The 9,906-nt window shown below is 60.3% G+C and overlaps 1 long non-coding RNA gene across 3 annotated transcripts; it reads right to left on the reverse strand.

Annotated features, from left to right (window-relative positions):
* Positions 1 to 963: 963 nt before the first annotated feature.
* LOC139704790 (uncharacterized) lies at positions 964 to 8,547 on the reverse strand. Of its 3 annotated transcripts, XR_011706809.1 has the most exons (6): positions 8,388 to 8,547; positions 8,154 to 8,263; positions 5,745 to 5,973; positions 5,456 to 5,567; positions 3,406 to 4,091; positions 964 to 3,157 (listed from the first exon to the last, which is right to left on the reverse strand). It is a non-coding gene; the product is annotated as an uncharacterized lncRNA (long non-coding RNA). The 3 variants fall into 3 exon arrangements; XR_011706807.1 differs by having other exon boundaries at positions 8,154 to 8,412; XR_011706808.1 differs by having other exon boundaries at positions 5,430 to 5,567; positions 8,154 to 8,412.
* Positions 8,548 to 9,906: the final 1,359 nt, after the last annotated feature.

Consider the following 9,906-nt stretch of genomic DNA (forward strand, 5'->3'; position numbering starts at 1 on the left):
CTCTTCGCCTTGTTTTCACGCCTGCAGAATGGGAGCCCTTGGCCTCTCCAGTCCTCAGTCTGTAAATGAGAGGGCAGGGATCTGGTCCCAAGGCCTGGAGTGGGGGGTGACATCCACACCTGCTTGTCAGGGGACCCTCCTGGAGTCCGAGTCAGCAGCCCCACTTCTACGGAAGCCTCAGGAAGTCTGCCACCTCCCTGCTGAAAGAGGGTAATTAGCTGTGCTAACAGCTTGGTGGTGGAGGCTGTTTGGGTGGCTGCCACCCAGGAGAAGGAGCCTCTCAGCTGGAAGGCGCTGACGGTGGTGCATCAGCGTCTGTCTCACCAGGCTGCGCACTTAGTGGCAGGCAGCGCGAGGAAGGGCGGTGGCTTGGGGGCAGCACCTCGCGGGCTTCAGGGAAGCTTCAGGAAGGAGTGAGGGTGAGATCCACCATGACTGCCTGGAACACAGGGTTCAGGAGGCGCAGGTGCCAACCCCAACCTCCCGTCTCCAGGCTCGTCTCCAATGGCACCGGACTGCCCCGCAGGGCTCATCCCACACTGAGCCCCAAGTTCCCCACCCTGCGCAGGCTCCCCCTGCGGCCCCACCCCTGCTAGTGGCATATGTGGGGGTGGTGGGAGAACAGGACTGTCCAAGACCTGAGAGCCAAGGCAGGGATGTTATCTTCAAGGGAGCCACCTGCAAGGCAGGAGCCCAGGAGTAGTGGGGTCCTGAAGTCCAGCGGGCAAGGTGGCAGCTGGAGCCTGGAGGGTCCCCTGGGGAGAAGCACTTTCCTGGGAGGTTGGGAGGAGGGGTCTGGAGCCCTCCTGGAGGTGCAGAACTGGTGGCCATTGTGGGACACAGAATCGTGCACTGCAACCCTGTCAGTCCTTTCATTGTCCCAAGGAGTTTTTCCTGAGTCATGTCTTATCATTAATTCATAATAATGATCACAATGATAGGGGGCTGGGCACCATAGCGCACATCTGCAATCCCAGCCAGTGGCTCAGGAGGCTGAGGCAGAAGGATTACAAGTTTGAGGCCAGCTTCAGCAATGTAGTGAGGCTGTAATCAACCTGATGAGACCCTGTCTCAAAATAAAAAATAAAATGAAATGAAAAGGGCTGGGGATGTGGTAAAACACCCCTGGGTTCAATCCCTTGTGCCAAAAACAAACCAAAAAAGACTAACAGACACAGAGGAGTGAAATAATGTCCTCCAAGTCCCACAATGAACAGTAATCTGAGGCTAAATCTTAAACTACCTTTTTGCACCATCTGGATGGCCACAATGTGTCCTCAGGTCCAAGTGGTCCAGGCCACTCGTAGGCTTCAGGGATCTAGTCATGGCCCCTGACCATGGGAGCTCGTGGCTAACATCCATAGACCCCCATTAGCTTGTACCACTCACTGAGACCCACCCAACTCCTGGGTGAAGATGATTTTGTCATCATCATCATTATTAAAATTACTGGAAGGGCGAGGACTGGTCCCAGACTGCTTTGCTGAAGCTGTGAGCTTCATCCCCGTTGATTGTCTATCCCAGGTAGGAAGGGGCAGGGGGGACCGGAGGCTGGCCCTGCTCTTTCTTGGTGGGCTGGGGGCGTTGAGCTGGGTGGTGCACGGTGAGGGAGAATTGGTTCTTGGTCCCCACAAGGCAGGGTCAGGCAGTCCTGGCAATGCCTAGCCAGTGGTGTTTGAACAGACACAGGAATGATGCAGGGTGGGAAAGGTAGTGCCCCAGGGAGTGGTGTGTGACCACAGAGCAGGTCAGGGCCAGAAGCCTCCTATGACCCGTGCACACGTGGCCATGCAAAATGTCTCCACCCATGCCCACACGCACAGCTCGCACAGCCACAGCCACAGCAGCCCGTGAACGCACACCGTGCGTTCCCCACAACGTGTCTGAGCCCCCAGGCCTGCAGTGTGAGCCCAGAGCCACCAGCCTGCCCTGGACATGCTGCTCAGAGACCTTCGGCCTCTTTCAGGCTCCAGGCCTGGGTTCGAGTCTCCCTGGTGCTCTTGCTCCTGGCCCTCCTGCTGTGGTCTTGTCCCCCGGGCAGCACCTAGGCCAGAGGACAGTCCTGGCCTCTCACTCCACCATCCAGCCTGCCTTGGCCACCGGTGTCTCCCTGATGACCAACCAGCAGGGACTGGGGAGGCCTTGACATGCTCTGAATGACAGGGAGTGGAGATGGCAGTTGAGAAGCGGGGGTCAGTCTCTGATGGCCAGTGAGAGTCACTGAGCCTCTCCGGGCCTCAGCCCCTCACCTGCCGCACAGGAGCTGGGTAGCACCAGCTGCTGGTCACTCCACCTGCTTCAGGCCCCACCCACAGCCTGCCAGGTGGTTCCTGAGCACAGGGTCCTGGTCTGGGCACCCTTCCATGGGTGACCAGGCACAAGTGAGTGTCCTCCCTGGACCTCTGTCTCCTCGTCTTTAGAGCCTGACACCTGATCAGGCAGGGGCCCTGCCAACACTAAGCTTCCCTGAGTCTGAGACCGACCACACAGGGCCTGGGAGAGTTCCACAGTGATGGGCGGGTGGGGTGGGGAGGGGCCCCTGAGCCCCAGGATCTCAGCCAGGGCAACCACCTCGGTCTGCCCAGGGCTCCTGCTAAAGCCAGGTGTGCCGGGCACCACGCTTGCTCGAGGAGGTGGGGGATCGAGGAGGGGGCCTTGCTGGAGAGGGGAGGGGGCATAGGTGTGTACACGTTCTGTGGGGGCGGGGGGCTGGCTTGCCTGAGTTCCCTGCACGCATGCGCTCTGGAGCCATTACCTGTTTGCACATCCGTGCACTGCGTCCGCTTGTGCAGGTGTGCCCGGGTAGGCGTGGCTGTGGGGCATGGTTTATGAGGGCGTGGCTGTGGGGCGAGGCTATGTGGGGGCGTGGCTGTGTGGGGTGTGGCTGTGGGCGTGGCTATGTAGGGGTGTGGCTGTGTGGGGCGTGGCTCCCCTGGGCTGGCACCCTCTGCTGCAGTCTTCTAAGCACCTTCTGGTGTCTCTCACATAACCCTCAGACAGCTGTACCCGAGGTAGGTCCTGGGGTTTGAGGAAGCCGAGGCTCAGTGGAGGCACAATCTAGGCCTGGCAGTCCGCATCTCCAGGGCACTTGGGTCTCACACCAGGATCTGAAGCCCCTGCCCACTGAGCCTTGCATCCTGGCCCGGGACTGCTTCTCCTGAAAGCAAGGGACGCCCTTTTCTAACTCGTTCCAAGAGTAACCCTGGCCAAGAGCACGTCCCACCACCCTGACCTCACCTGGGCATGTGGCCTACAGGGTCCCTGGAATCACCCTCAGTAGGTTTTAGTTTTCTTTAAGTCTGTTGGGGATAGGTTCCTGGTCCTTGCAACATTAGGCCCTGTCCCACCCCGGGGTCAGGGCTGCAGCACCCCACAGGGCAGCTGCTAACGTTGGCCGAGCCCTACCTTTGAAATGTTTGGACACTGTGTGTCTAGGATGCCTGCTGGAGGTGCGGGCTCTGTGCAGGACTGTCCCCCAGGAGCCTGGGCTCTTCCCCCTCCCCAGGTTGCAGCTGCGCGTAGCTCCTCTGGCTCTGCAGAGTGACTTTCTCCCTCCTATTTTTCATCTTGAAGGTTGGCAAACTGGAGCACTTAATTTTCCTCCCGCAGCCCATTACTGGGGACGTGCTCGGCGCCCATGCGTGGCTGCGAAGGGAGGGTCATTTATATCAATTAGCAAAAGCAAACATGCTCATGGCTGCGAGCAAGCGTGGGTGGAGGCTGTCCTCGGAAGAGGGAGGCAGGGGGCAAACGCTCCGTTGCACGTGTCTGGCAGGCAGGGGACTCGGGCCGTGCAGGGCTGTGTTGTGATGGTATTTTGGACAGGGTCCATCACCTCTCCTTCCTACAAGGTGCCCAGGTGGATGTGTCCAGGGAGTGAGAGAGTTCCCAGATGCAGCCGTCCCCACTGTTAGCCAGAGCTCTGCATCCATCACACACGGCCAGGCTGGAGGGCTGAGGCTGCTCCCTGCCTTGCTGGGCTGTGCCCATCCACCACCGTGGCCTCCTGGGCAATCGCAACAGCTTCCTCCCTGGTCTCTGGTGTCTCCTGGGCCTCCTTAATCCATGCCCACTCCTGCAACTAGAATGAGCTGTGAAATGTAAACCAAATCATGTTGGTTCATATGCCCTCCTGCTGAGACTCTCAATGGCTCCCTATTACTCTTAGAATAAAATCCAGGTCCCCATCCTGGCTCCCATTGCCTCTGTGGCTGACTTCTCCAGCTCATCTCCCCGGCCTCCTCCTGGCTCGCCCCCTGCAGTCACACGGACCACCTGTTCCTCCAGCTCACGCTGCTCATCCCTGCCCCAGGCCCTTCACCTGCTACTTCCCATCTCTTCCTGGCGGCTCTTTGCCATCCTTCATGTCTCAGTTTAAATGAACTCACCCCGGCCAGGCCCAACCCACTCTCCTCAGCTGCTGTTTATCTCTTTTACAAACCTAAGCATTTAGCCAGCACCTATTGTATACCAACCACTGTCCTATGTCCTGAAGTCTACATAGCAAGACAGACGGGGGAAATCTCCCTGCCTTCCTGGCACCACCCCTGCCCTTCTGGGGACTAGATGGGCCATAGGGGCCACCGCGGCCTCAGCGAACTTCCTGCGCCTGGTGACTCTGTGTTCCAGGAGGCGCACACAGAATGACGTGGGTGAGTCGTGCAGGGGAATGAGGTCACAGCAGTGAGAGGAAGACAAGCCACCACAGAGGCCTGGCCGGGGCCTTGGACCGACAGCCTTCCCACCTGCACCAGGGGCTGTGTCCTGGTTTGGTTTGTTGTGACGCAGCTGAGGGGATGGGGACGGGAGGCTGCAGGACTGGGAAGGCCCCGCCCTCTGGAGCTGGCTCTGGAAGGAGCCGGAGGGCGATGGATCGAGGTGGGGCAGAAAATGTCAGGTGGCAACAGATGCCCGGACAGACAGGGGACAGAGGGCTGAGGCCACAGTTAGACAGGGGGAGGCTGGGGTGGGCTTCACCCAGGAGGCCCCACTGGAGCAAAGACCCTGGGGTGCAGTCCGAGGGAGCCAGGGGACACCACAGAGGGACTTCCAGGCATCAGCAATGGCGGGGCTGCACTCCCGTGGCAGTGTGCACTGCTTTAGGGACGTGGGCAGGCCACTATGGCGGACTGGGAGCAGGGCCGAGAGGTGCGGGGCACTCGCTGGGTTCTTTCTGGGGACAAGGGAGCTCTGCGCAGGGGCTGTGAGTGCCGCAGGTGGGGGATGGAGGTGGGCAGGCAGGATCAGGCAGGGTGGGGCCCTCAGCATCCGGCAAAACGCTTCCTCTGTGTGTGTGTGTGTGTGTGTGTGTGTGCGCGCACACGCGTGCGTGCACTCCGGGGGTGGTCAGCTTGTCTGATCTCAGATTCTTGGGGTTTTGAAAAGCCCTGCTGGACCTGTTCACATGCCCGGACGGTGGGTGTCTGCACCTGTGTCCACTCGGGAATTCACTCACTGCAGCCTGGGAGAGCCTGGAATCCAGGTGGACCTGCTCGGGCGTGCCCCCACACTCCTGGCTGGGTGTCTCTGGGCAGTGACGTTAACTTCTCTGGGCCTCGTTTCCTCACCTGTAACACGGGCACAATGAGTGCTTGCACCTCCCGGGCTCTGCGAGGTCTCAGGAGAGCGGGCCGCGTGGAGGACCTTAGCAGGCACCGAGCAGGCCTTGGGCGCTCTGCGGCCTGCCCTTCCCCCTCCTCCCTGCCTTCCTCCCTCCTCTCTTCCGGCCTCCTGTCCTCACCCACCTGAGTGCACTGCATTCCGAGAGAGCAGTGGCCCTTTGCTTAGCGTCTCGCCCCTGCCCAGGGCCTTGCCGCACAGGCAGGTGCTCGTGGACATGCGCCCAGGGATGAGCTCCCCGGAGTCCTGAGCAGCTCTGGGGTGGGGCGCGTCACAGACTCCAGGAGCACAGATCAAAGTGGGGCCACAGACGCATCTGCTGGGAACTCGTGTCCCTGGCCCTGGCTCCAAACTCTAAGGCCAACAAACAAACACCAATGAAATGTTTAGCGTTTGCAGCTCATGTGTAAGATTTAGGTCAGGTTTATGGACCAGGGAGAGGTGGATATTTATCTGCTGTACGTGGCTTCTTAGGACACTGGGTCCCCTGTGTGACCAATGTTCTCTCTTTAAAAAATATGCCTAGCAGCACATTTTTATCATTTTACTATTTATGAAGATGCACCGAAGCATCTCTCCCTGGGAGCGCTGGGGGTGCTCCGGGGACCTGGAGTCCCCATGGTCCCCATGGTCCCCAAGAGCACCTCCCCTTGTTCTGACAACTGGAGCCTTCTGATTTCACCAGCACTGCCAGGCCCTGGCCAGCCGGCCCGGTGTGATCTCACCGAGGCCTTAGACCCTGTCCAGGCCGACCTTGAACTATCTCCATGTTACCCGTGGAAGGTCTGAGGTTCCCCTCAAGGTCGCCCAGATCTTAAGCTCACCCAGGCCTCGACCCCGGGTGCAGCCAGGACTCCAAAGCCCAGGCCCTTGCCAGCTGCTAACACCGTCTTGGGCCTGATGAATGGTTCCGGAATAGCCTCCCGCACCCTGGACAGGTGGGCTAAGCAGTGGGAATAAAGGTCCTAACGAGCATCTTGGCTCACACGTTGATTTAGTGTGGTTTTTGTGGGTCTGGAGAGTTCTATTTGAATGCATGTGTGTACGTTTCTATTACACCAGGGGCCTTGGAGGATGCTCCGGGTATCATTTCGCTACTTTTAAATATATACGGAGGCTTAGAGCTGTATCTTTGTTTCTGCGATTTGTTTGGTACTAAGTCTTTGGTGAGGAAAGGCCCCAAGGAGAGCCTGGGGCTGTGGGGCACCAGAGCGGCATTCTGATGACCCAGGGGAGTGGCGCCCCGAGGGTGGGGCCCCCAGCTCCAGGCCCCCGACCAGCTCAGCGGCCTGGGGTAGTCAACTGTCACTTCCTGGAGTCTGACAAAGCCCCGGGGTGACTTTGCCCCAGATTGGGCCACACAAAGGCCACAGCCCCCAGAGGAAGGGGTGAAGCCTCATGGGTGGCCAGGGTGGGGTGGGGAGTTGCCCTAGGACCCCAGGGGAAGTCGGGCTGGACGTCTGTACTCCTGAGGCAGTGTTGGTCCTGGAAGGCTCCTGTCACAGCTAGGCTCTGTGGCTGCCGCCTGGCAGCCTCCACCCAGCCTCCATGGTCCTCCTGGAGGCTTAGAGGCCGGGTCCCCTCCACCTGTTGATGTCCGTACAGCGCAGCCCAGGGGCTCTGGTGGCAGCAAGCTCGATACTCTCTGCAGCGTCCTGCTTAGCGGGGACCTGGGTCCCTGAGGGCTCAGGGTCACAGGTCAGGACAGAGCTGGGTGCAGCCAGGTGCAGGAAGACATGGTGGCTGTCACCAGCAGGTACAGGCCACTCTCTCTGCAGGGCTGCACCTGGAGCTGGTGCCCAAGGGGCAGTGGGGAGCGCCCCACCTGCCCCCCATCGGGGTTGCCTGAGCGGCCACGTGAAGGCCAGGTGAAGGCCAGGTGAAGGGAGGCCGAGGTCCGTCCTCAGCGGGAGGCACTGTCGCAGGCCTGCTGCATCCTGGAACCAGAGGAAACTTGAGAGTGGGGCTGGCACCGCCCCCTCCATTGGCTCCCTCCAGAGCCACAGGGGCTTTCCCAGGTGGCCAGGGCCAGAAAGGCCCGAGCCCACGTTCCACTCGAGTCCGGCCCTGAGATCCCCGTCTGCTCAGGGGTTCACCCTTCTGTACGAGGACAGATCCGCTGCTTTCTCTTTCAAGGGAACCTAGCAGCCATGAGTCCCCATGGTCCCCAAGAGCACCCCCCCCCTTGTTCTGTGGCCTGCAAAGTTGGCAGGTGGCCCACAGGGGACCCCTCGCCTCTGGCTGGGGTCATCCTCCTCTTGGGGACGCCCAGCCCATGAGGGCTGGAGCCTGGGTTCGCCTACTCCTTCCTGCCGGGTGACCTTGGCCTGCCTCTGCCTGGCCTCTGCAGCTGGCCGCTCCCCAGCTGCTCCCACCTTCCCCGTGGTGTAGCGAGGAGCCCCCAAGCTGAAGGGGAGAGGGCAGGCCTGGGGGAGAGGTCAGGCTGGTGGTTGTCACTCAGAGCCCCAAGAAGGGGACTGAGCTATTGTAGGTGTCTGGGCAAGGTGTGTCCTCCAGATCACCTGACCACTGACCTCTTGGACATCGCATTGTTATTTTCTTCTCATGCGGGTGTCCTCCTTGGCTGGTGGTGTAGAGAGGCTGGCCCTGTCTCGTCTGCCATTGTACCTGCTGGAGCTGGGGTCTAACCCAGGGACGTAGTGAGCACCCACTGACCAGAAGAATCAGTGAATAAGGGGGGGGACACACGCACACACTCATGCCACACCCACCTGTCCACACTGGCGCACCTCTGTGTGCACACTCACCCTCTTGTCTCCTCTCAGGTGTGGGACAATAGAGAGGAGTGGGGACTGTGGCAAAGTGGGTGTCGTGGGCCCTGTTTGGAGGGGCAGCAGGACTTGGCTCCAGGGATCTTGGCCACGCCCAAACATGACCTCCACGTCCCAGGTCTTCCTGTTCAGGAGAAGCCTGCAAGTGTGATGTTTTAAGGTGTGAACTTCATGGTTATGGACTGACCATAGAAAACAGTCCTGGGGGAGGTGGGTCCATGGACCAGGGCTCATGCCTCTGAGGAGGGCAGCCGGGCCAGCAACTGGCAAGGGCCCAGGACATTTGAGTGAGCCTCCCCTCCTGCCTACAATGGGAAGGGGACAGCGGGAGCAGATGGAAATGCAGGAGGGGACAGGGAGATCGTAGAGGGGTCGGTGTGGGAATTCTCATGCGGTGTCCTGACCCGGGGTGTCCTGGGAATTGTGGAGACAGTTCTGGTCATTATAACAGTTGGGCACCTCTGACAAGGTGTGGCGGGGCCGGAGCTGCCGGGGCTCGGCCCCCTGCCAGACTGTACTGGTCACTATCCTGTCCCCTGTCCTGCACTCACATGTGAGGACCCGAGGCCTGACCTGCTGTGGTCAGCTCAGAAGTCTGATGCGGACACACTTGACCGGATAGTAGCATCTTCTTACTAGAGCCTCTGTTCCCGATTTCTTTGAGGGTAGGGCGTCGCTGACCTTCACAAAGTGCTGTGTGTGGCCAGGCCACATCATCTTGTCAGTGTCATTTCCCAGCAGCGCAGGGGAGGTTGACATCATGGTGACCTCACTGAGGGCCTGCCGAGGCGGGATTCAGACCCTGGGCTGTCGGCAAAGCCTCGAGCGCCTCCTCCAGCCCCTGTGACAGTGGCAGCGACCCTGAGCAGCTGCAGCTAGTGTCCATCCCGGCAGCTGAGCCCTCCTCAGTGGAGAGCCATGTTCCTGTGTCCAGGGACTCCTGGTGCCACCCAGCTATGCCCCAGTTATCCACGTCCCTGAGGGGGCAGAGCCTGGAGCGTCCCCTCCTCTCCCCATAGGGATCTTGTGGGGAGGTGGGGACAGCAGCCGTGGGGACAGGTCCTATTTAGAGAGGACCCGGGCCCCTCCTCAGTCCTCCACAGCAGTGTGGGAGAAGGCCACCTGAGCTGTCTCCAGCCCAACCCCATCTTGGCATCAGAGCCACATGGCCAGGCCTGGGTCGGGTCCAGAACCCGGGTTTGTATCGCCCCCAGCAGTGGCCTTGGGGGCTGTCCTGAGCCTGCTGTACCCCTGTGATTGTCCCCAAAGCGGAAAGCAGCAGACCCGAGTGTGGCTCAAGGTGAGGAGCCCTAGACGTCCCCTCGTCAGCTCCTCTTGTCCCTATTCTGTCCTGTTCGGCAGGGACGCTGGAAATTTGACCTCAGACACTTTGGGGCTGACCCCTCCCCTCTTCTGAAGCTTACCAGGCACCAGGTGACAGCAGGGACCACCAGGGTCCTCGGGGCCCCTCCCTCCAAGCTAGCAGTTGGTCGGC

This window comes from Marmota flaviventris, chromosome 2 (assembly GCF_047511675.1).
Source record: "Marmota flaviventris isolate mMarFla1 chromosome 2, mMarFla1.hap1, whole genome shotgun sequence".
NCBI lineage: Eukaryota > Metazoa > Chordata > Mammalia > Rodentia > Sciuridae > Marmota > Marmota flaviventris.